This window comes from Thermobia domestica, chromosome 4 (assembly GCF_964235325.1).
Source record: "Thermobia domestica chromosome 4, izTheDome1.hap1.1, whole genome shotgun sequence".
Classification (NCBI taxonomy): domain Eukaryota; kingdom Metazoa; phylum Arthropoda; class Insecta; order Zygentoma; family Lepismatidae; genus Thermobia; species Thermobia domestica.
In genome coordinates, this window is record NC_137457.1 from 298,729,517 (window position 1) to 298,757,341 (window position 27,825).

The 27,825-nt window shown below is 36.8% G+C and overlaps 1 protein-coding gene across 1 annotated transcript in view; it reads left to right on the plus strand.

Annotated features, from left to right (window-relative positions):
• LOC145684233 (WD repeat-containing protein 48) overlaps positions 1-27,825 on the plus strand; it is a 144,186-nt gene that overhangs the window by 4,921 nt on the left and 111,440 nt on the right. The gene's annotated exons all lie outside the window — the stretch shown is intronic.

A 27,825-nucleotide genomic window follows, 5' to 3' on the forward strand; every position in this document is an offset into this window, starting at 1 on the left:
ATAACAGAGGCCGTAAATTAAAAGGGAAAACAGTGTTCGTCTACGGTATGTATAGTAAGGAAACCAAACGCACTCTGGTTCAAAGTGGCCAATAAACCGATACTTTATTATGGCCATATATGAAAAAAATAGGGGAAAACGGGGTAGTGGCACGCTGTGTATAATTGCACTCATCACTGTTTAGAAAGAAGCAGAAGAAGGAGAAGACTTGCATGGTGCTCAACCCTACCAACAACGTGCCCAACGAACCTCACTTGAGTGGAAGAGCGCTGCAGAGAACGTACTTCGTAGTATGACCATACCGTATATGGAAAATCTTCGTTTTTCTTAAAAAAAATTCACCAGTTTTCTTTAGTGGTTAAGTTCAAACTTACTTCTGGGGTACGGTATTTTTGTAGTCAATATGTATGAATAGTCAATTTAGAATAAATATAGGGTTAGTATTTTGTTATAATATTTACGCATGCCAGTCAACAACAAAAAAATCAAGATGGCCTGATTTGGGGTAATAGCACGCATGAACACAAAGAGTGTGTGTGGTTAAAAATGTCTCATCAGGCTTTGGAAAGTGTGATACGTTCCCCATGAATCCAAAAGTTTTTATAGATGCTGATTTTGCTGCAAGTGATCAGTGCTGTTGTCAGACTGAGGAGAAGATTTAAGCAGAACTTTCTCATGATGCAATGGACTTGACGAAACAAAAATTTAGTGGCGTATCTGAACTGTCAGTCGCTGGACCATCGAGAGAAGTCAGCAATTCCGAAAAATTCTCCACAATAGTCCCATTAATAGCAATTTCTCCAATTCCTAGGCAAAAACCATCGTCAGTGAAGCAGAAGGGAAAGCATTAAAGCTCAGAAATTCTAACAGCAATGCGTCATAAGGTTCTTCTGCAATAAAAAGAGCGAAGGAAACAAATACATTTACGGAATATCATCATATGAAAGTTTAAAAAATAATTTAACTAAGAATTCAACTGTTGCGTGCAATTTCACTCAACTGCAGGGTAACTGCACGTAGTATAAGGTTTCAAATTTCCGTCTGCTATCTTATAACGGAGAGTAATTACGCAATACTTCCGAATTATTTCATAGTAAACATAAGTAGGTATGTACAGCACTATTCACTAGATTGCATGGTGCTCTCTCATTGCAGTTCTGAACAATTAAAAAAAAACGCGTATCATTACCCCCTTTTCCCCTATATAAAACGAGGAACAAATCAATCATCTACGAGTTCGTGTAAAGAGTACGTTATAATAAAATATTAAAATATAAATTACTGCACTATATTCTCGCTTATTTCACGACCAAAGCAGGATAATATACACACGAAGTTCGTAGCGTTATGCAGTGCAACGTCACAGAATGAATGTTCAACAGCATATTTTACGAGATCAACCCACAGTATAAGTAATGTGAGATGTAGAAAAAGCCTTACTGACATTTTTTTAAAAATGTGACAAGTATTTGTTAAATGGTGCTGAATTGGGTAGAATTGTACCAACTTTTTCACAAAAGGGGCTGAAAATGCCAGCGTGGTACCAACGGGCCAATGAAAAACAAAAAGGGCTGAATTTGGTACAATTGCACCAAGTGTGGCAACACTGCAACAGCCACTGCCGAACTCCCTCTAGTGTGTTGTTTTAATGAGTAGTGTTGCCAACAAGTTGATACAAAAATTCGCTAAACAGAAGATGAAATGACTCCAGAATTTAGCCTCTTTCATATATATATATGTATGTATATATAATGTGTGTGTGTGTGTGTGTGTGTATAAGATACATGATCAATTAAAGTCATACTACTATATACGTTACAAGAACGTATATGAAAGACTCATATATAACTAACAATAATTTCACTTTTGTATATTTTTAACTTTATGATCAATTTTGCTTCAACAAAATCGAAAATGAGTTTAGAAAAACGAACAAAATTAAAGTTATAGAAAAAAAATCTTACATACTTCACTTCTACTCACGCTTCTTCAGATAATCTGTTTGCTATCGGTACTGTTAATACATTATTTGTGCTCTGTAAACTAAAGGACATTAAAAGCTGGAGTTGATCCCCGTTAGAAGGTAAGAGATAACAGTAACAAAAGCAGGAATGTAGAGATAAGTATTATGTACTTTCCCAGCTCGTCAACACCTGCCACTGATTCAAATAAGCAAAAGGAAAATAAGCATGTAGCTGAACTGATTCGAGCTAATAGTACTTATTTTAGGACAAGTTGTTTGCACCACAAAAGTCGCTAGATTTGTAAGTAAGTCGCCAGATAGTCATCCCAAAATCACCAAAAAAGTCGCTAATCGGAAAAATTATTTTTTGTCGCTATCCTGGAAGGCGAATCCCCTAGATTTAGCGACTTTACCCCAAATTTGACAACACTGTAGCCAACTCTTAATGGCAAAATGTCGCTAAATTCAGCTCCGAAACTAAGTATAACCGGCATTTGCCGAATTTAAGCTAAAAAACGATATTTTGTTTTCCTTCTTTTTCTTGCGAAACATAAAGTAAACGTGTATATGAAAACAAATCAATTAAAACAGAAACCAGGTAAATTACTTATTTGCGAGAAGTACTATCTCGTCCTCCATGCCTCTTCACCTTACGGTTAAGCCCCTGCTTAACTCTTTCTATTTATTGTTTTTTTTTTAAACGACACTTTTGAGACGGAATAAAAAACACACTGATTGCACACTTTAATTTATCAATTACACAGAACGACACACTACATACTGCAACCAGATATAGTGATGGGCAAACTACGGCGCACTGGCCAGATACAGCTCCCAGAAATGTTTTATCCGGGTCGTCACATGATCCTAATCTGAAGAATGGTGTTTTTTCGAAAGAGTTGTATTAGAAGCAGACCGCCAGATAGGTAAACATTTTACTTCAATTCTGAGAATTACTGCATCTCAGTTCGAACCAGATTTTATATATATATATAAAATCAGGGCCGGATTTCCCAATAGGCCCGGGCCTATGGGCGCAAGCTCCCAGGGGACGCACGGCCGAGAGAAAAAAAAATTAAAAATATCTAGAAATAAAAATAAATAGCCATAACTTAACATATTTTTTGGATTGATTAAAAAAAATCAGGCTAATAAAGCATTCTGATTTTGAAGTTCATTGGAACAAATAATTGTTGGTAAAGTTAAACTATTTTTCAACATTATGCATCAACTTCGTTACAACATTGATCTCAAACACGGGAGAACTGGCTGTTTTTTACTTATTTACTTATTTTTTTACTACAGAGTTTTTTTTTATTTATTTGCCCAAATGGTTAAATTGAACAAAACCAAAGTTATTCACAAATCTTTTGTTAATACATTAAGCCCAGAACCAAGTAAATTCCTCAAAAAACTTGCAATGATAAAATTGCATCGTGGAGTGGTGTTTAAGCAATTAACATATAGGCCTGATATAATTTTTTAATAAAGGTTTGTAGGAAAGTAACTTTAACCAGACTAGGGGACGGAAAAATTTATTGGGCCTAGGGGCGCCAAAATGCTAAATCCGGCCCTGTATATAATGAATCATTAATAGCGATTAGTAGAACAAGAACTATGTCAAATGTAGGCTACTGTTCGTATTTCCATAACTGCTATTGCCCGCCTAAGATTTTTATTTTATTTTAGCCTTTTTGTAAAAAAGTTTCCCCATCACTGCCCTAGTTCATTCTTCTGTTTCGAAAACCAAAGTATAGTAAACACACGCATATACCGTAATTTTCTTCTCGCCCTGTCCCGAGTGTCAATGAACCTGACGCACTACATCCGTTGCAAAAAAAATTGTATTGTCGGTTGCACCAAGCCATAGCTCAATTCCCGAATTTCTGATACTTAGTGTATTCAGGTGGCGACATCCCTTTGATAAGGGTTTTATTACTTTATATTATTATATGGATGTGTATAGAAGTCCCTTTTCTTTCATAGATATGGCTACATTAATGTGCCCCTCTTAAAATTTGGGAGGGAATCAAGGACAGCCCTTAAATTTGGGAATGATGAGAAAACAATAATTGGTGAATGTTCTCTAGGACTCTAATTTATACCATTATTAATTTGGACAGCCTAGCTCGTTCCCTTCTATGGGTACAAAATTGCCAAATATTAGTACGGAGCACGTGTTCTCCAAGAGGTCGGTCGAAAAAGTGTAACACGCTTTTTCAGGCCAGCCACCCTGAATGAGGTTTTCCTGGATTTTCCTCATTCACAACAAGCAAATGCCGGGGTGTTACCTAACTTATAGGTCCCAGGCCGCTTCCTTCCTTCCCCAATCCTTTCTTCCTTCCCTTTTCCCGGATTGTGTTCTCGTTGAGGGACGTCCCCTCAAATTCTGTCGGGTTAAATGGCCTTAGATGCCGAAAGACCAGAAATCTAAATCCTGAATCCAAGAAGTCGATTATTGGACTAATTTATCTCCTTTAATGAGGCTCTGTTATATTATATGATTATATGAATAAGTACAAGGACTTATTACCTTTCATACGACATGGGTATATTGGTGGATCCTTCTTAAATTTTGGGAGGAGTACATCGGCCCACCCATGAAATTTGGGAATTGCCAAATTTAAAAATTTTATAAATATTCGGTAGGTCCCACTGTAAACATCGGTGATTCAGCTCATTTCCTTGTGTGGGTAAATAATAATTGCTTATATTAGTACAGTCACGTGTTCGTTACGTGATCGGTTCATAACCTATTTTTTCCTTTTTGATAAGGCCTTATTACCTTATATGGTTATGTGGGAGAGATTAGACTTCCTGGACATAGGTGCCCTCTCTTAAAGTTTAGAAGGAGTGCTTAGGACCACCCCTTAAATTTGGAACTGTCAACATTGAATTATCTAACTGCTTTAAGACCAAATAAACATTTCTATACATTTGGTTTTTCCCGATTATCCCCGCCTATGGGTAAAAAAATTACCAAAATTTAAACATATGCAAAGCTCATAACATGTGGTATGATATTAACCTTCGAAATTTGGTACTTTTTACCTCCTCTTTGATAACTCCATATTATCTTATCTCATATGGCTATAGGTGTGAGGACTGAAATCCAATACATGGGTACGTTGATGTCCTTTATTTTGGGGGATGGGTACATAGGACCACTTCTTAAATTTGGGAATTATTAAAACACAATATTTGATAAATGTTCTCTAGGATTTTCTATAACTTTGTATCATCTAGCTTGTTTCTTTCGCAGGTAAAAAATTTGTCAAATATTAGCATTGTCATGTGGTCGGTTATTGACCAACTTTATGTTCTTTGATAAACGTTCATGATGACAATTTAATACAGGTGTTCATTCTCTTTTCATAGAACACAATAATTTTTAAATTTCGGAAAGTGTACATAGCACCACCCCTTAAATTCGGAATTGTCAAAAATAAAATTTAATAAATTCATGTAAATTTGGGTCATTTTGCTTGTCCCCTTCTATGGTAAATAATTGCCAAACATTCTAAATTTGGAGGTTGTTGACCTGATTTATCGTCTTCGATGAAGCTATACTGCAACATGTGAGTATATGATTAATTACAGCATCAATTTTCTTTTTTATAGGACTTAGATACATAATGCACTCCTCTTAAATTTTTGGAAGAGATACGCCCTTAATTTTGAAAGTTGTGATAAAATCTGGTAATTTTCTAGTATGGACACGAAAACTGTATGTTGTGCTTAATGTTCACTAAGATGGATTGTAACAAGGTCCCATTGCCTTTCATTCAGACAACTACATTTGACTCATCCTTAAAAATTGGAATTATCAAAAATAAATTTTAAAAATCGTAATTGTTCTTTAGGACCCTGGTAAATTGGGATTATCAACTTTTATGCTTCCAAAGATATAAAATTGCTAAAAACCAAAATTTGAAGTTCTTTTAATCTCAATTTTACACTTTGAACTTCAGTCACAACTTATAGCGCAAAGTCATTGTGGAAAGTTAACTAAGAAATCTGATTGGTTAACCTCTATTTTAAATTTCACTTTTCTGAGCACCTGAACCTGATAGGAACATATTGAAGTAAATAATAATTTCAGACATTGAACACTAGGACAAGTTGTAGACTAAGATTAAAATTTAAAAACATAATACCTGACAAATCGATTGATATGCAACAATACTTCGAACTTTACTCATAACTCATCGTCAAAGGTGCAATGTGATGTTTTGTTCACCGGAGACTTATTCTTGGTACAATCTGACTGGTTGATTAGTTGTAAGTTATTCTTGATGCAATTTGAATTGCTTTGTATATTTTAATGTCTTTGAGGTAGAGTCAGTAATGGTCCTATTGTTTCCCCTTCACCAATTTTATTACAAAATTTAGATACAAATATCTTTGAATTTACAAAGAACAATATAATTAAATCTGTCCTTCTAAGCGAAGAAAATGAAGGAGAAAGGTGTTTTGCACGGTGCCCGTTTTACTAAAAGCAGCCTCCAGAGCACCTGCAGGGTTTTAGGTGACTCCTGCGGGAAACCTGCTCAGCCCAAAGCAGCTTCGCGAGGTTTGATTGTAGTTAGGATTCTCTAGCCCAAAGTGACCGCAGGTTTGATAAAGGTAAACTCCCTAGTCCAAGGCGACCTCAGGAGCGGGTGTTTGTTGTTTGATCAGAGGTCAAACTGATGGCTGGTTCCTCCTCGGGCTGCGCTTTTATAGATGGTCTCCTGGTAGTTCGTTCGTCCTCGGGCTCCGTCGTCTTGGCTTCATGTCTTCCTTGTTGTAGTTTCTTGTCTGCTTGTATTGTTTGTAACAGAAACACGTGTTTGCGCAGAAGGCGGGAATCCTTACAATATTGTTTAAAAGTTCTGCATATATTTTTATCACTATTTAATTTTTAAACTTTTAGTTTAAAATTTGTAATTTGGAAAACATTGTTTTGAAAATTTTGGATAAAGCTTTTAGTATAAATTTTTTGTTTAAAAATTTAGTTTGAAAAATGTCAACACTAGTGTTTCAATTCTAATATATTTAAATTTTGTCAAACGTTTACATTTCTTGTTCTAAAATTTTTTATCACTGTTTTGAATAGTTAAATTTTAGTTTGACAATTTTGGTTTAAAAATTTTTGTTTGTGAATTTCTAATTTGAATTTTTTTTTTTTAATTTGAAAACATGGGATTGCAGACTTTTGGAAAACTTTAGTTTGCTATATTTTAGCTTAAGAAAATAGATAAATATGAGATTACAAGTGGACTTTATTCGTCAAATCCAGTGATTTCCAACCTTGCTCACCAGGCGCCTTCTTCATAAAACTAGTACAATTCACGCCTCTCATCCCTTGCCTCTTTCCTCGTCGACCATACGTTGTTTTTCACTGACCCCTTATATGTCTTGAAATACAGCTTTTAATCGTCAAATATTCATTGTTTGCAGCAAAGTTTCTGCATACGATTGCAGTGCATTATTATTATTATTATTATTATTATTATTATTATTATTATTATTATTATTATTATTATTATTATTATTATTATTATTAAATTTGGTCTTAATGAAAACAGTTATTGCTCAATAGTTATATTGCGTTTATAGGATATATGATTTAGTGTTATTTTGCTACATCATTTATATTTTTATTTACATAACCGTAAGAAAAATCGTAATTTTGTATACATTCTTAGCTCTTTATAAATCAGTTATGAATTGTTTAAGTGTCGCTTTTAATTTTTTTGGTACTTTCAAACATACCGACAACCTTTCCAACAGTTTCGACATATCGACCGAAAAAAATATTAACAAACAGCTTTAAAATATTAATAAACATTCCCTCACAGGTAAACGCTACCGCGATATTCTGGACGACCATGTGATGTTATTTGCTCAGTTGCTACATCCAGGTGGTGAGCTCATCTTGCGGCAGGACAATGCGCCAGTCCGTCGCTCTAGGATGGCAGCAAACTGGTTTGATGAGCACTCCTCTGACCTGGCAACATGGTCATCGGACCTCAATCCGATCCAACACATCTGGGACGCCATGGAACGACGCCTTCGGCTGTGGACTCTCTTACAACTAATCTGTAAGCTCTGTGGGAGACTTTGCAGTATATATGGATTGAAATTCCACAACAACACTTCAGACACCTCGTGGAGTCCATGCTGTGGCAGGTAGCCTCCGTTATCAAAGTGAAAGGTGGTGTTACACGCTAGTAGGTAGGTGTCTATAATTCAACTGGTGATTAGTCTATATTGTCTTCCTTTTTATGCTACAATACTTTTAAGTTTAGCAGTTTAATAGATTCGCAGAGGAATCTGAGCACAATTATAAAAGTTAGTATGTAGAGTGAAATAGTGAAAATCATGAAACAGGATATGATGGTATTTGCTGTAAATCGGATGCGAAATGCATCTCAAATAATTCCGATAAATATATTTTGATTCATTTTTAATAATTAATCCCTTGTTTAAATCACCATCTTTAATTTTTCCTAAATTTATATTTTCAAGCACTAATAGATAAAACTTTAAGGTACACTGAATTTTGGTAACGCCAACGCGGAGAAAGTGATCACTTATTATATAACCTATAATATTAGAAGTGTAATAAAGAAAGAATGGCGTAGGAGCCATAAGGCAAAGCTACGTGCTGGGGAAAATTTCAAGATGTACTGCTTATTTAAAATGGCGGGAAACCAGCAACTAGCGTTTTGGGACTGTTTTAGTATAATATCAACACATATAACGTATTCTAACAGGTTTAGTAATTTCTTTTTTTGAAAAAATCTTTAAGTTTGATCGATTTTTGTCGTAATTGCACTGAACTAGGGCTATTTATTCAAAAAGCCGAAAAACCCGCAACTGGATTTTTTTTTACAGGATAATGACATCAATAAAACATATTTCAAGAGATTTCATCTTCTTTTTGAAACGTTGATCTCAAACACTAAAAGTATGTTCCAGGCAACCTGATAGGAAACTCCCCTACCTCCCACCACTTACCACCGCAGAAGGGGAAAGCAAGTCGCTGACCTTCACAGGGAGGGAAGCTTTTCTAATAAACAGAATCGTGTAAACTCTAAATTCGTACGTGAACTCGCTCGCATCAGATGTTGAGAAAGCACTGCTGTTCGTTTTAGCTATCAACCCCGAGTAACAATCAACTACTGTTTTTAATTTTTGTCCTGTAGAAAAGTATTGCATATTATTTATATACTAAGTTTACCCTACTGTAAAAATTTTATTGTCTTAACAAATGTCTATCGAAAACATTAAAATCAATAAGACCTCAATCTACCCAATTTTGTATGAATATGGAAATTGATCCCTAACACGAATACAAAAACGGGAACTGCCCGGTTTCGAAAATAAAATGTTGATAATAATATTTGGAGCAAAAGAGGAATACATTCAGGTGAATTAAAACGCTATACAAGCTTTTATTTTACAACAACTACAGGTCATCGAATAGAAATAGCAAAGTTAATATGTATAAGATAAGCATGACACGTTGCTTGTATGCGAAATAAGCACTAAGTAACTAAGTTTTATTCAGAAAGTCTAGGAGAAAGAGACTATTAAGTGGGCTTTTGGCTTCCGAACAATGTTAAGTGGATTTTTGAAGGATGGTTGATAACAAACATAGTACATTGACTTTTCGCAGGTTAAAATCTAATGGAAATTTCTGTTTCTGCTACGATGAGACTTTGAACCTTAAGCCAAAGCGTTCGTTATTTTGGTATAATTGAACAAACTTGTATTCATAGTTACTCTTTCTTTCTCATATCTATCCAATCGTTTTAGCTATCAACCCCGAGTAACAATCAACTACTGTTTTTAATTTTTCCAATAATCGACTTCTTGGATTAAGGATTTAGATTTCTGGTCTTTCGCCATCTAAGGCCATTTAGCCCGTCACAATTTAAGGGATGACGTCCCTCAACGAGAACACAATCCGGGAAAAGGGAAGGAAGAAAGGATTGGGGAAGGAAGGAAGCGGCCTGGGACCTATAAGTTAGGTAACACCCCGGCATTTGCTTGTTGTGAATGAGGAAAACCCAGGAAAACCTCATTCAGGGTGGCTGGCCTGAAAAAGCGTGTTACACTTTTTCGACCGACCTTTTGGAGAACACGTGCTCCGTACTAATATTTGGCCATTTTGTACCCATTGAAGGGAACGGGCTAGGCTGTCAAAATTAATAATGGTATAAATTAGAGTCCTAGAGAACATTTACCAATTATTGTTTTCTCATCATTCCCAAATTTAAGGACTGTCCTTGATTCCCTCCCAAATTTTAAGAGGGGCACATGAATGTAGCCATACTCTATGAAAGAAAAGGGACCTCCTGTACACGTCCATATAATCTTATAAAGTAATAAAACCCTTATCAAAGGGATGTCGCCACCTGAATACACTAAGTATCAGAAATTCGGGAATTGAGCGACAGTTTATAATATTGCATATTTGCAAGTGTATTTCTTTACATTGAAATTTGTGATATTAAAGAAATTGTCATTGGGAGACATTATTATGAAAATTAAGTTTCATTTCTTCATCCATCGCAAGTCTTAGGGACCAACAATGCCTCACCCCCAAAATCGATATCGAAAATTTAGGATATGGATATATCGATGTAGATATATTTGCGATATCGAATGTTGATATGTGTCAATATCGAAATCGACGATATCGCTATATCGCCATATCGCACAGGCCTAGATCCGAGAAATGATGCTTAAAATATATGGGAATCAATAATCAAAATCTAAATATGTTTTTGCATTCGGTACACAAAGTTGAGGGGGGAGAGGGTGAACTCGAGCAAACATTCTAAGCAAAAAAAAATTGTTAAAATAAAAGTAGTTATACTGCCCCTTAATAGAAAACAATTACTGTAATTTATCTTTTACCTCTGTTTCTGATTGTCATCAGAAATCAGCGACAGTACACATACTGTACATAGTGTAGCACTATACTCTGTAATTTTTCACAATGAAATACCTGTGATATTGAAATGGAATGTTCTATAGAATAAGCATAATTCACTGTCCTTATTTGTCAGTAATTTTCAGACTCAGAATTACAAGGATAATAGAACTAGAAATGAGAAATTTAATTCCTTTTTCCTCTCAGACTAAAAGACTATAATGCATTTTGCTGCCATTATTTTTTCTTTAAATATAAGTCCCCTATCCCGGGCTAATACTGGCAATCGGGATTTTGAGGCAATCGGTCCGGAAAGAGAAAAGTTTGTCGACTCTCAAATCTCGACAGTTTGATAAAAGAGATTTCGCATTTCATGTTGTTATTTCTTCGTTACAAAAGCACATCTGATTGACTCTATTCATGGTGATTTACTGAACCTATACACTCCGCATAAAAAAAGTGACAGCTAACACTTTGCAGCTTGGCCATCCAATATACAACTTCTTATATCATGATCGTGTTTGTTAAAGAGCCCCCTCTCTCTCCTCCTTTCCTCTCTCCAATATTAAAATCAACAATAAGATGAGGACAATTCTAGTTTCAATATGCATATGTATTAGTGTCAATAAAGTGAAAGAATAGATTTGAGACGAAACGAGATTCATAAGTTTATGTAGAGAGGAACTTAAAAATATCTCAATGAAAAATTTAAACCAATAGATATCTGATAGAGGTACGGAAGTGAGACAGAGAGAGAAAAGGAGATAGAGAAAGAAAAGAAAAGCGAGCACAGATAAAAATATTGGATCTAAACGTAGCAAGAAAACAACCTAAGATTATAAAGTTCCGTTCCCAAAAATCCAACAGTAACATAGAAATAACGTTTGTCTTAATTTTTATCAGAACTAATCGAATATATACGTAGAGGATGCTTGAAAAATCATTAAGTCGCTTTCAAAATCATTACCAAACTTCGTGGTTAAATTAAATACTCAATTTCCAGTGAAACTGAAAAGTTCCGAGACATATCTAGGATCGTGCCAAAAGCTTAACATACACCCTGTTTTTTCGCGTGGTTCGATTGCAAATTCGGTAGTGTTCATTAATCACACAGATATGAAATGCATTACAATAAACCTAATAGGTAGCGTAGGTCATATCTCCCATACCAGACTTCTAATGCAAACTGAACAAAAGAAGAAAACGAAAAGATAGAAAAGAGACAGAAAGAAAAATAGAATAAGTGATATTTTACTGTTCAACTTCTATCACAAAAGTCCGAATTGTATCATAATGAAAAGTTACAAATGTTTAAAAGGAAAATTCGATGCTGGTTCCTTATAGACGTAGCAAATCTTGCATATTTCGCATTTCATACGTGGATAGAACAAATTGAATTATAGGATGGAAACGAAGTTTGTGTCAAATTTATATAAATAAAATCTCTTTTAGAATGATCAAAATGATTTAAGACCAAATAGCAGGGGCGGCCATAGGATTTTAATTTTGAGTAAGCCCGCTCCCTCGCTTATGGATACATATACACGTTTGATTGTTTAATGACACTAGGAAATTACTTTTACAGTAATGGTGATGATATTTGTTAAATAATTATCTATCATTAATATAAATAGTGAAAAATATATTTGCTCTTTATTGTATGTTTTAGTGTTTATATATTTTTCAAAAATTTTGGGTAGGCCTCTATGCCTATCCGGCCTAACCGCTAAAGCCGCCACTTTCAAATAGCAAAATCACTTTACATATTTCGTGATGCAAGTTGATGAACCAAAAATATTGTACGGGATAACCAGGCATATTCCGTAACTGTTTGCGTTAACACAACGCAAAATTTGCGATTTAGGTATTGATAATGGACATTACAAGTATAATGACTGTCTGCATTTTTGCATTACTTTCCTATACTCAGAATTTTTGCGAAGACTGGTACGGAATGACAACCAACGTCAGTAACAGAGGCAACTCACATTGACATTGGTAAAAATTAACATTTTACGAATGTAATCCACGGGAAGTTGACTGTGCAAATGTATAATGGAATTTCATTTACGGTGAAAAACATTAATGGTCTCAAAGCAAAAGTTCAAACAAAACACAGCAACCACGTTTTTTGTTCATTGTTATGCATATTTTGTATATTATTATTATTATTATTATTATTATTATTATTATTATTATTATTATTATTATTATTATTATTATTATTATTATTATTATTATTATTAATATTAATATACAAGGTTAGTGGTAGCCCATGCCTTTAAACCAGTATACGCCATTGAATCGAGTTAACATCTACAGCGGATAAAGTCTTTGGAAAAATACTCGTATTATGTTTACACCCATACATAACTGGTTGACAACTTTAACCTCTACATCAATCTAGAGTTCGACTTGATCACATCAACATAAATGATCAACTATTCGCTTAACTGCCATTATTACTAATCAAAGTGAAAAAGAATGTTAAATCATATCAACGACTGAAGCTACACGCTTGTCTTTCTTCGATACTTACTGACTGATTTTGAAAGTCACAATGTTGTAGGCCTTCTGTAACAGCGTAAACTCGGAAATAAACGTTCCAACTGAATGATACGATCAATTATTCCCAATGTCTTGAACATGAAACGTGGGTTACACGGATAACGCTTAAAGTGGGCTGTACTGCACTGGAATTTCCTTCCGGCAAATTAGTGTTTGGTCGGAACTCTGTTCTTCTGTGTAATTCTCTCTTAACAACATTTGAACATTTCTTTTAGATAATAACTAACTAACTAACTAACTCTATGGCCTATGGGACCCGAAGGTTCAATGCCGCGTTTACAAATTATTTCCACTAACTTCTGTCCTTAGCCAAATGGATCCAGTTTCTACTCTGTACTCTTATTTCTGCAAGATCCATCTTAATATTGTCTTTCCATCTACGCCTAGGTCTTCCTAGTGGCCTTCTTCCAATTAAGTTTTCAGTTAAAATTATGAAAGCGTTTCTAATTTCTTCCATTCTGGCTACATGACCTGCCCACTTGAGCCTTCTACACTTAATGACCCTAACAATGTTAGGTGAGCGGTATAAACTATTCAATTCCTCGTTATGAATTTCCTCCAATCCCCATTTTCATCCCTCTTTGGTCCGAATAATACTAATACTAATACTAATACTAATACTAATAATAATGATAATAATAATACCATTATTATTATTATTATTATTATTATTATTATTATTATTATTATTATTATTATTATTATTTTCAACCTCCCTCGTTCTGCTATCAATTTAGCAACAAAAGGAGTTTACAACTTAGCAAACGTGAAGCGAATGACAAGTTACAGACCGAGTGCTAATGTAATACAACGTCACGAAGTGTGTAAGCAAGCTAAAGAGGTCTGAAACAATCGTTTCCGATTTTTGCAGTCGTTTTTACGTCTGTAAGCTGACATGTTTAATATTAGTTTCTTTCTTTCTTGTTCATTTGTTAGTTACTTCAACGCTAACTGTAACCTTATCATGCGTCTTCCTCGAGCAAAAAAAGTACCAATTTTATTTCCTGCAGTGTTTTCGCGTCACTGCTTTCGAAATGGGGAGGGGGAGAGCACACCTGCACATTTCACGCTTGCGTATGCTCAATGCTTCAACATCGTGCGAATTTCTGACCAGGCTTGGCCGTAGGTTTTTTGCCATCATGTGTGGTTGGCAACACTTATCGGATGCAGTGGAAAGGGCGAAGCTAGTGCTCACCTGTTCTTTTCTCCGCTCGTGCTCGCCCACGATTCGGCTCCGGGAGCCAATTCATGGACAGGCCTGGTCTAACGTCTTTCTAATTCTTAATCAACCCAACTACCGTGCTTTTTGGGTTTCCTCTTATTGCAGGAAAAGTAGAATTGCAGGTGGTAATGCACTTTTGGAGTGGTCCATACATGGAAAGCAAAACTCTGAGGTGTTTATAACAATACTTATATTAAGATTCTTGTTTTAAATATGTTCATATGGTGTCAAGAAAAATGTATCTACTATCATTATAAATGACAAAAATATAATACGGATTATCTAATAATACTGCAATCGAGTGTGTTTAATGAAACAACAGAAATAAACACTAAGCATGCGCAGTAATTATGGCGCCAATTCAACTGTGGAGGCGTGTTCTGCTTTTACGTCTGAAAGATGTCTCACACGAATCCCGGTTCCGCGAGTTTTGTGGTGAAACACCAACAAGAGAAACCTTGCTTCACTGAGCAACAATTGCTTACCAGCTAAATTTAAACTTTTTAAAAAAGTCTTTCATGTATTTTTCTTTCTTTTCTGCTGCTCCCCTAAGTATCTGGGTAACACAAGACAGTATTGTCAAAATGCACGTGTATAATTTGCTCCTTCCCCTGGGGAATGGGAGTGATACATCACTAGCCAATCGTATTTGTGACGAGCGGAAGGATACAAATATTTTGTTTATCGGAGTTCAGAGCTTACGATGAACAGGGTATAGTTACAAGTTTAACAATGCAGTATATACTTAAACACAAACAAACTATTTGTTGAGCAAAACAATATATTCACGTAAAAAATACATTCGTGTTACAGTGAGATAGTGTCTGATGAAGCCAAAGTGTTAGTTGGCGAAACTGTAACACGTATATAGTTTTTTATGTGAATATATTGTTTTGCTCAGCAAATAGTTTGTTTGTGTTTAAGTATATACAAAGCAAAGCTTCTTTTTATGGAAAATAATGCAGTATAATACTCCCTCTCTTCCAGGGCATGAATAGAAGGGACTCTTTAATGCTTTTTTCTTTAATTCTGAAACCTCATTGAAATTAAAAAATAATAATTGCGTACAGATTGGTGTTATGCTCGCTAACTGAAGTACCTTGGAAATTATTACATGTTATCATATCTTATAAAATATGCAACATTTTATAAAATATGCAATTATTTTAATACGGAATTCACACTTAGTATTTCAGGAGATATTTCTTAAGGTAGGAGTTGCTTTCTTGCGTACAAGTTAATTTTACGAGGATTTTCCCGTAAGGAACAAATACGCATCCAGACATATGCCACATATACGAAAGTGAGAAAAACACTAAAATCAAGAATGCTATTTAACAGTGTCAGATCAGGAACATAGAAAGGGGACCACGCGAAAGCACGTCCGTCGGGAGCAGGCTCGTCATTTATAGTGTACGGAGGTTATACTGTAAGAAACATAAGAATAAGAATACCGTAGTGCAGCAAACCTTTGACATCGTATTCACTCATTTGAACTCAACTACAGCCCTTGTAATGATTTGATACTCTTAACATTAAATTTCTAAACATAAAATACTTATTTCCTACATTAAACCTACACAGGCATGTTCCGACAGTGGAAATTATTATCCCAAACATCCTCTTTCATACGCACTCATATTTTACTATTTGTTTGACGGGTTATTCTTAACCAGTACCAAATATGGGATAGGTTTGTGAAGAAAGTCTGATGCAAATCTGAGGGGTAAGTCCAATGGCTGAAAAAATATATTATCATTGCTTCGTTTGGTTTCCTGCGTTTTCAGTCGTTTCTTTAAACAGTCTTCGATACCATAGCATAAATAAAATCAAAAGGCAGTCATTCCTCGTGATACAATTTTGGGAAACAGTTCGATTTTTCTTTTTGAGTGTGATTCTGCCATCAGTACGCCATTTGAAGAATCAGATTTTTAAAAAGCTTAGTAGTTACAGGGATTTTATATCCAAGCAGCACTTTACTCTTTTAACTTAAGCTAACCTAACCCGCATTCAATGTAAAAGGGACAAAATACTTCGTTAAAATTCAAAGGGGGTTGCTACAAAATCAATTGGCCTGTTTTCTAAATGATTTAACATACCGGTAATCTATTAAATTCGAAATGCCTGCAAGAAGTTAGGAAAGATATGCTAATATTATACCTATTCAGGTCTGAACTAAATCACTTGGCAGTTTCGCTTTCATTTGTTTTCATAGTTTCAGTCACTTGTTTTGGCCTGCCACCTATCAACAAGTATATAAAACATGATTCAATACCTCTATGATCGTGTAAAAGTTGTTTCAAGACTATTCGAGACTCTTGTTCAAGTGTTTTGAACAATACTCCTTTGAACGTGTAAATTTGAGGTATTGAATGGTCTTGTTCAAGTTTTCTTGGATCGTCTACAAGTAGCATTACACACTGTTACGGAGGACGAGGAACCTACGTGGGCGCGCAAGCAGTTACACGTTTCTCTCTGCTGGCAGTAGTGAACAGAGGTATCTCAAAGGTTGTTAAACTAGGAATGCAATGGATATACCCGATTGCAATGAAATGAGCTGAGCGAGCTTAAACTACGTAATCAGGAAGCGTTTTTCGGTGATTATTCCTCGATGGTACATCGGATTTTTGATTTCGACCTATGTTGTCACTCAGCACGACATACTCTATCAGCGTGCTAAGTTTGGTTGAGATCGGCCAAACGGTCTAGGAGTAAGCGTTTTTCGGTGATTATTCCTCGATGGTACATCGGATTTTTGATTTCGACCTATGTTCTCACTCAGCACGACATACTCTATCAGCGTGCTAAGTTTGGTTGAGATCGGCCAAACGGTCTAGGAGTAAGCGTTTTTCGGTGATTATTCCTCGATGGTACATCGGATTTTTGATTTCGACCTATGTTCTCACTCAGCACGACATACTCTATCAGCGTGCTAAGTTTGGTTGAGATCGGCCAAACGGTCTAGGAGTAAGCGTTTTTCGGTGATTATTCCTCGATGGTACATCGGATTTTTTATTTCGACCTATGTTGTCACTCAGCACGACATACTCTATCAGCGTGCTAAGTTTGCTTGAGATCGGCCAAACGGTCTAGGAGGAGTTCGCGGACAACCAAACGGCTAACCCGAGTATAAGAGCTTCGCTTCGCTCAGCTCAATCATCAGTGTCTGCGAAAGCGAGAAGGATTGCATTCAAAGCGTGAACGGCTGCCTTAGTACCTATTCACGTTTGCGAAAATATAGAGAAACTGGTATTATGAAAAAAGATAATAAACTGTAAACGTATTATTTAAAATTAATTTATACATATTATATTAACTTGACTAATGTTGCAGGACTACCGCCGGTAGCCTCGGTTGCCCATAAAATACGCTACTGACTCGATTGGACGATATGTACTGAATGCGGCGGTATGATTGGTCTCGTAAAGATATGTACTTTAGATACCTTCCTATCGAGAGAACAGAAACCAGTTCCAAAGAGAAATGTGTGTATCATTGCTAGAAACATGAAAAAAAAAATTGACCGAACACTCCTTAATTAGTGTTCACGTTATTTGGTCGAAGCTCGGGGCAGAAGCACGTTTCCGTTTGATGATGGACTGTATGTCATCGGAGGTGATTTCCCGAGGATTATCAGAATTCAAAGTGTGTTGGATGGAAGGTTGGAGTAATTGTGTGATTATATCTTCGGAAACTCTAGGGCTGAATCGATGTGTGTAAGGCGGATGCGTAAATATTGACTGAAGATTTCTGGCTAAACGTCTACTTTGTCTTGATCCGTATCTAGAAGTTGGTTATCCCGTACGAGAGGATAGGATGAACTAATTGTTTGACCCGTTAAGAGATGAATTTTTCCACTATTTCGTGAGATGTAACTCTGTGTTGAATTGACTGCACAATTTGCTGCAAATAAGCCGTTTATGAGGAACAACATAATTATGAACCGTTGCTTGCTATTGACAATCTTCATTCAAATACTCTGAATTTCGTGTTTTGTTGCAATTTCGAAAACAGGGGCAAGACTTTTCAAACAGTCGTATACTCCCGACAACTCCACATTAAAAATTAGAGCTAAGGACTTAAATTGCCCATTACAAGCTCTTGCAAAAAAAGTTTAAGATACAAATTTTATGGAACGCAACAAATTGACGCTCAGGCTAAGTCATGTCAGATTTTTTTTTTTTTTTGGTAAGTGACTAGCCGTTTCAGCTAGAACCCTGTTAGAGGGTTATGCCCTCTCTTAGGGAACTGAAGTATGACAACAGTAGATGTGCCTTATTTTGAGAGGGTCTCAGAGTTCTTTATTAAAGCTTGTTACAGCGGTCAAAGACTTAGGACCTGTGCGGGCCTTAACATCAGGCAGGGAAAGGGTGGCAGAGCAATTACATGATGTACAAGATGCAACTTAGTTGTCATTATATAGGTTATTCATGTCAGAGAAATAACGTTCTTCTAAATTTCATTATCAACATTTTACATCAATGGGTTTTCGTTTACGTAAATGAGATAAATTAATTATCTTTCGATATTATCTTAAATTTCAATACTTACTGCTATCCAAAATATATTTTCCTCTATTTCTTTTCTGAAAAGGTAGTAATAATCTGTTAACAACGGAAATTATTTGCCTTTATTACACGTCCAAAGCTGCTGCCATCTTGTGAACGTTTAGTAAGTAATTAAAATACTAATATTCTTCGGTGTAAAGAAATGGAAGCTCCGTTTCTCTGCAGCAGGGGCGTCATTTAGGGGGGCAGGGAGGGGCAATTGCCCCCCTTGAGTTTGAGATTTATATAGGTTTTATCAAAAGAATAGTAGTAAATCAGTGAAAAAGGAGAAATTTTACTTAAAACAAGGGGTCTTGCCCCCCCCCCCAGCAAAATCTGAAATGACGCTCCTGCTCTGGAGTTTTTTTTTTTTTTTAATAAAAAGCAAATTGAATGAATCTCTCAGCAATTATAATTGGAGAGATGAACAATGTAGTGCGGTTCTTGAAGACAGTTACATACATTAAAATAAAATAAAATAATGTTAATAGCTATAAGTAGTGCCGCACTTAGAACCTCGGCACCCCTAAGCACTTTTGCTGTCTGTGCTCCGAACGATTACATGTTTCTCCACCACTTCATCACTAACTATAAAATGAAACTGAACATTATGCTTAATTAGTGAATTAACAATTTATTGGTGTTAAATATCACTCACTAGATTCTACAACTACACTACGTAATAATAATAATAATAATAATAATAATAATAAATGGGAAATATGTTTTGAATTATTTCTTGCCTTATTATTAAACATATTAGAATAGTAAAAAAAAAAAAAAGAACTGTTCATGAAATAGTGCAAATATTGTGCATACATCATAAAAGACTTTATTTTCGTTTTCACTTTCAGATTGTTTACATTTTTTCAACGTTCCTTGGTTTCAGCAAATGTATCTAATATTGTTTAAAAATTGAATTTAGATGCCAGGTCACTTTCAATTGCCAGAATAGCCAGGGCGTTCAATTTGACATTTCCCACGGATTTTCTCTGCTAGTTCTATGTTAATGTAGATTAGAGTTTCTCGGTTTTGTATTTATTATTGCAAAGATTCAAAGTGCACGGCGCTTTTAACCATAGGCGTCTCTGGCATGTAAATTTTTTGGGGGTGGGTGACATCAAAGAAACTATTTAAACGGTACTCCCTAGTCCGCCTGTTTATTATCTTCGATTCCATTTCTTACCTCTCTGCTTACCTTCACGGACCCCTTGAGCATGGGCGGCGATTAGGGGGCAAAGGGGCAGTTGCCTCCCACTTTTTTGAAGTGACCCATTAATGCATACAGAGTTTCATTTGGAAATGTAAAGCTTTTGTGTGTATCACTGGTTCATAGAAAAAATGTGCCATATAATATTTTTCGTTGCGTGAGTAGGCCTTTCCGTGGAGTTAAGAAACTACAGGAATTGCGTTTTAATTGCCACGGAAAATGGTCCAAAAATTATCCTTCCAGGATACTTTTCTTTCTTCTTACAAGGGTTCGATATCTTAATCAGCCGCTTTGATTTTTTTTTCTTTTAGTGCTAGCCAAAGGCCAGCTTCCTCTTAGAGGGCTACACCGTCTCTTAGGTGACAGAAGTGAAGGAATGGTTATCTATAGATGAGTAAGGTATAGGTGGGCTAAGGGTTGTTTATTAATTCATTTATTTATTATTATTTCAGAACAAGGACATTATGATCTTTTCGATCATAATCATATGTGAATGGCAGGGATAGTTGAAAAACATAAGAACATAACAACAGTAACATAATAATATAAATATAAGTGTACACAATATAAAATAAGGAAGTGATAAAACAAAAGATAAGCACAAGATTTAGAAGGAGATTGATGATATAAATAGATAAAGAATGAAGTTACAATACATATATATATGGTTATTGAGTAAGTGATCGTGGAATGTTAGACTACCAGCGAGATTCAGTTTACAATGAGAGTGAGACATGGGGCGATGTGCGATACACGAGACAACACAGGGTACATTAGTAAAACAAATGCGTGTTATCTTCTGCCTAGGGGCTGCTCTAGCCTGATGAAGACATGGGGAGCCCTGTTAGAAACAAAAGGTGTTACTGTGCAGTGAAGGATGGAAAGATGTGAGGTAGATGAGCATGAAGTTGGTAGTCTTCGAGCAGAAACAAATCCGGATGGTCAGGTGGCAGAGTATAGCAGTATAAGGTGAAAAGCAGACATAGTGGAGAATAAGCGTAGCGAGGGCGGACAGGATGGAGTTCATGATAGCGCATAGTACCCAGGAGTAAAGGATGTTGAGTACTATATCGCGCTGTGATGAATTTCTGCCTAAGAGATTCGATATGGTGGGTAATGCTTGGAAAGGTGATAAGGTCATAGAGTGCTTGGTTCGGACTGGGGAGTTGTATTCGGTGAGCGATTCGGAATGCATGTCGTTCTAGTATGCGAATTTTTTCGTAAAAGGTGGGCGGAGCGGAAAGCCAGGCAGGGAAACCGTACGTAAGGACGGGGCGCATAAATGCCTTGTACGTATTGAGAACTGTAGCTGGTTTGAGGCCCCAGGTAGTGCCAGTAAGACGCTTGAGAAGGTTTAAGCGTTGGTAGGCTTTGGCGACAGGTGTAAAGATATCTTGCAAGTAGTCTGCAAAGGCGTTAACTTTCTCCAGATCTGTTTGAAGTGGTACATTATTATGAAGAAGAGGGTAAGAAGGCTTAGAGTATTTGCCACAGAGAGCATTGAATCGTTTCCAGTATTTGGTTGGGTGGCTGGTTTGGTTGAGGTCATTGAAGGTCTTAACCCAATTCCGCAGTTTGTACGCTTTGATGTAATTGCGAACAGTGCGCTGTAGTTGAGTGTGATGATGGAGGGTTTCAGCGTTCCTAGTACGGAGGTAATCACGGTATAGCTGACGGGAGCGACGGATCATGGATAAGTATTGAGGTGGAAGATGTGGTTTATAAGGAGTAGAGTAGGTAGTTGGAATATACAGTTCGGAGGCACGACTAAGAGTCGAGTTTATGGTAGAGAGGCTGTCGTATAATTGCTCTTCTGTAGTAGGTGGTGTGTGATGATGTAAAGACTGAGAAATGTAGTCACGGTTTTTTGCCAATCAGCTTTATCGTATCGAAGTGTTGGCCGTGGAGGTGGTAGATTAGCAGATTTAGTGGCCTGGGTATGACGATACGTCAGCATAAAAGATGCGTGATCGCTGCCAAGTAGTGCTAGAACGTCAACAGGGCAATGGGAAGCAAGAGTATTGGATGTGATGACTATATCGGGAGTTGTCTGAGAAATAGGGCGAGATGGGGATGGTAAAGCGTGGATGATGCCTGTTGTATTTGAAGCAACAAATTGCGTGAACATGGTACGTTCGTTGTCTGTACGACTATGAAGATTGATATCTGCCATGATGATGTAATGCTTGTATGTATTGGATATATCTTGTAGAAAATGAAGTGGAATCGGATGTCATGGTCTGATGTAAATAGTAATGAGTGTGATGGCTATATTCGGGAAATATAATGTAGTTATTACAGAGGGAGATTGAGAATTGGGCTTGAATGACGTCTATATTGAAGGTTGTGGTAAAAGCCAATTGCTGCCCCACCGTTTGCTCGCTGAGCTGGAAGAGTGTTGTCACAACGGAGGATGTTATAGCGTGCTATATGGCTAGTATCCGATCGTTTGAAAAAGGTTTCATTAAATAGAAATGCTTTTACTTTTTCCTCGAGTAGAAGCGTTTCGAAGAGAAGTTTGTTTTTGAAAAAGGATCGGATATTAAGAAATAGAAACACTAAAGCCATGATGATATGCTGTAAGAGTTGGCTGTTAAGAATAAGACGGAAGATGTGACGTATGAAAATGAGCATTGGTATTAGAGTATGTTGCGTTGAAAGAGACGTGAAAAATGATAGGGCTGCGTGAATGATTTGTTGAAGTATGTGGGGACGGATAAAGGGGTGGATGTTTTGCAAGGCAAGTGTAGTGAAAGCGAGAAGTTTATCTATAGTAACAGGAGTGGAATCAATGGGGAAATCCGTGTTGGTAGAAGAATCATGAGTGCGAAGTGGGGCAACTAATTCAGGGCGAGTACTTTCAGGTAGAGGTTTTCCTTTGCACTTGTAACTGTATGTGGGATGTTGTTCGTTACAGGTAGCACAACGGGGTGGAAGTTCTAAATTCGGACAAGTACGGGTAGGGTGGGTGCCTGTGCAGTAGCCACAGATGGCAGTGTTGCGATAGTTGGCAGTGGTGTGCTGATTGTGTGCTTGGCACCTTTCGCAACGAATTGGAAGTGGCGGGGATGATCGGAGAGTTCTACACGATGGTTTTTTAATAGATCATGGCGCCATGTGCGAGCATGGTGTCAATTGTTTCTTGCGACGTTGTTAAGACGCGCATCATGTAAGTGGGTCCCTGATCGTTCCGGATGCGGAGTACTTTGGTGATGGTGAAGCCTTCTAGTTTCAGCTCTTCAGAAACTTCCTCATCCGTATATGTAGGATCAACGCCCCTGATAACAACGGAGAGGAGGATTTTTCGGAGATGGTGGTTGTTTTCGGCGAGAGGAACTGAGGGTGTCAATTTTGGCTGTTTTCCCAAAGATTTCGAAAGAAGCCTTGTTTCGTACAGTAGTAGCGAAATATGGGTCCGTAGATTTCAAGATTATCCCATTGCGGGATTTGACAACTTGAGTGAGATTAATACTTGGGAGATATTTACGAACTTGAAGAACTACGTATTTGACGTTATCGAATTTTGGATCAAAATTTTGAAGGAGAAAGCAATGTAGCTCTGGTTTTGATACTGATGGTATGACTTGGTTTTGACGTTGATATGAAGACGAAGAGTGAGCGATGTCGGCGTCCGTGTCTACGGAAGTTGATGTTCGACTTAAATGTTGTTTCTTTGCTGGCGGTGAGTTGACTAAACGCTCAGCATAGCTCTCTGAATGAATTGGCGATCGCGATCGACTGGAGGCATTCGAGACGGTGGAGGCAGTGGAGCGTTCAGAAGCTCTGTGATGTCGTGTGCAGAGATGGAGTGGGTCAGTGGGTCGTTTTCTGAGTGGGTCAGTGGGTCGTGGGTCAACAGCATGTGACCCACTGTGACCTACCACCCACCGTGACCCACTGCGACCCACCACCCACCATGACCCACTGTGACCCACCACCCACCGTGACCCACTGCGACCCACCACCCTCTCTGCTCACTGCATTGTAGACAGTATCTTATGAAGACTGGTAAATTTGTCTCCGTTTTACTTTCAAGACCTTCATTTCCCTTCCTTTTCCACTTGTTTCTGTTTACTTACCTGAGGTGAGTATATTTAACCAAGTGAAAAAAGAACTTCAGGCACTTTTGGATATTGATATTTTTAATTGTAATAATAGCAATAGGACTTACACTACAACTTGGCTTTCGAGATGTGTGAGTTTTTAGAGCTAACTACTGGAAAAAATACATTTTTGAATCACTGTAATATATAAGAAATTGAATGTAACTATGTGTGCCTGATGGTCAAGTTGCAAAGTCAAATGAAATTACTTTCGGTATATAGTTCGGCCTTAATCCAAATTGGGATGTTATATTGCTTTTATTATAATGCATAACATCCTAAGGAGGTAGTGAGGATCCGAATTTTTGCGAAAAAAAAAACATGAGTATCTCGCAAGCCGAAATTCAGTGTATTAACTCTTTATTGAAAATAAACAGAATGTGTCCTAGCATATTTTTTAAATTCTCCTTTATGTGGGGAAGGGGCACTTTCTATATATGGAAAATTGGTTGTGAGTTGGTTTGTAAAGATTGGGGATGGGCACGAGCGAGTTTTCTTTGAAACTCGAAACAGACATGTTTGAACTCGACTCTAGAATTCGGCTCGAAAAATTTCCTCTAACTCGACTCGAATTTGGTTCGAGTTTCGAGTCGAGTCGAGCCAAATCGAGCCTAATCGTGTGTGTAGTTCAAGTACTCTCTTCAAGTATCATACATACACAATACAATTATTATCAATGACACTACTACTACTACTACTACTACTACTTATTATTATTATTATTATTATTATTATTATTATTATTATTATTATTATTATTATTATTATTATTATTATTATTATTATTATAAGGACCGCCGTGGCTCATTGGTAGAGCGTTCACCTCTGGTGCATGGGGTCCCGGGTTCCATCTCTGCTACCGCCAAGTGAACCTTGTGGTGGACGAACACCGTGCGCATGGGTTTTCTCGGGGCCCGCCCATTTCCTCCCACTTTCTTCATTCCACCATTTCATTCATTTCTCATCATCCCCATCTCCTTTAGCCTAGCCGACATAAGAGTGGGACGTAAAACTCAAAGATTTATTATTATTACAGCGTTTTTGCTTCGCAATCGGAAGGTTCCATGCTCGAATCCAGAGTTCAGTTTCCTGACTGAGGTTTTTCAGGATTTTCCTCAGTTACACCAGGTCAATGTTGAGATGGTACCTTAAAATACAGACCCTGGCCGCCATCCTTCCACTTCATTTCCCAATGTTGTTATTATTGTTGATTTGAGTGCTCCAGTGTAAAATGGCCTCTGAGATTGTATCTGGTAGCTTAGTAATAGATAAATAAATATACCTCTCGTTCACTTAATTCTGCAAAAGATGGCTGATGTGGGCATGAAGTCATACATTTCCAGGTACATATACAGTTCCTAAGAGACCACCACTTTTACGATACTTTTTCGATACGAGACATACACAAACTTTGTCTCCTAGACTATTGTCGTGGTCTGTGTATGAGTAAATTTAAGACACAATCTATGCTACATTCGCGAAGTGTTTTCTCGGTATTCGTGTAAAATTGATTCAAATGCGAAGTTCTCCGAGGCCCAATGCATATTGCACTAATTTTAACGGCCCATATGAAATTTGCATATTTATGGGCCTTCATATATCCGGAATTCAATCATACACTACTATAACGCTCGGGAACAAATATTTTTTACACTAGTTTCTTTAGATGGAACTGGACATGAATGTGGGTATATACAACAAAAAATTGGATCAAGTATTGGACCAAAGAATTGTTGTGAATGAATATTAGTCTAGTAGTACGTTACTGAGTAAATAAGCAGAACGATATGGAGGAGAGATTTGAATCGGATAATCACAACAGTGGCTTGTGATTGAAGAAGACAAACTTATGTATGTAACACTGCTGTCAGAAATAAGATAAAGTATGAATAATGATAATATATTGTAGATATTCACTATTATTATTAATAATAATAATAATAATAATAATAATAATAATAATAATAATAATAATAATAATAATAATTTCAGCACGCAAAGTGTCACACATGTAAATATTTCGTGAAAGCAGAGAAATGAACTTGTTTTTTCGATTGCCTTTGTAAATAGTTGTGGGATTCTTCCTGTTATTTGAGGAGTGTCTGCAAATTTTGACTACCATAGCTTTGCTCAAGTAAATGACACACTGCCGCGGAAAAGTAATATTGTTCTTCTCCTATTTTTATTGCCTACTATAAAAAAGGAAAGAGCTTAAAACTATTCAGTAAAGGAAAGTCTGAACCTCTGTAGGGAGGGACCTCTGATTACAGATTCCGTTTGGTGGTAACTTGTTTACTTGCAGAGTTGATGGGCTGTTGAACAATAAACCACACGTGTTCAGTTGCAGTCCAGTCTAAATCTGTAAGAACGTTTGCCTCTAATGAATAAGATAAAAGAGAATTTCCGGCCACACAAAATATGAAGAAGCGAAGTCAGCACTTTCGTTCACCTCCGGTGCTTGGGGTCGCTGGTTCGATCCCAGCTCGCGCCGTGTGGACTTTGTGGTGGACAAACACCGTGCTCGTGGGTTTTCTCGGGATTCTCCCGTTTCCTCCCACTTTCTTAATTCCGCCATTTCACTCATGTCTCATCATCACCGTCTCCTTTAGCCTAACCGGCAAAACAGTGGGACATAAAACTTAAAGATTTCATTTCGTTTTTACCATGATATGAGAGGATTTAGCGAACATTATGATAATTGTCACTTCTGGTAAAATTAAGTTATTAGGTGGACTGGATTTGTATTAAACCACAAGGGAAACTTGTTTGGTATGTGTCATTGTATCGAATTGCATAGGAATGATGAACTTTCTTTTCATACTTACTCGAAAGTTAGAAAATGTGGCATACAACCCACCCAACACAAGTACATACTGATCATGTGTAAAGAATGTTCCTCGAGGTACATTGGAATGTACATGATAGGTACGTGAATAGAGCAATCATGTGAAATACACATGTAAGGAATAAGGTTACTTCCGCCCAAAAGTACGTGCATTACACATACCGAGGAATGTATCTATTATGTGTATATCACGTACCGTGTATGTACTTGACACATTTACTTGGCATTGGCATGTGCCAGGAATGTACTAGGCATGTCAGTAATGTTCCTTAGGGCAGTGCTATGCAACTGGGGGTGCGAGTACTTAAATACTAAAACCTTAACGCTTCATTTTTACGTTCGAATTTAGAAGCTTGTACTTTTAAAAAAAAGCCAAGCAACTAACTCTGAAAATATATGCCCTCCTCCGGCATCTGTGTGGCAATTTAACTATCTATT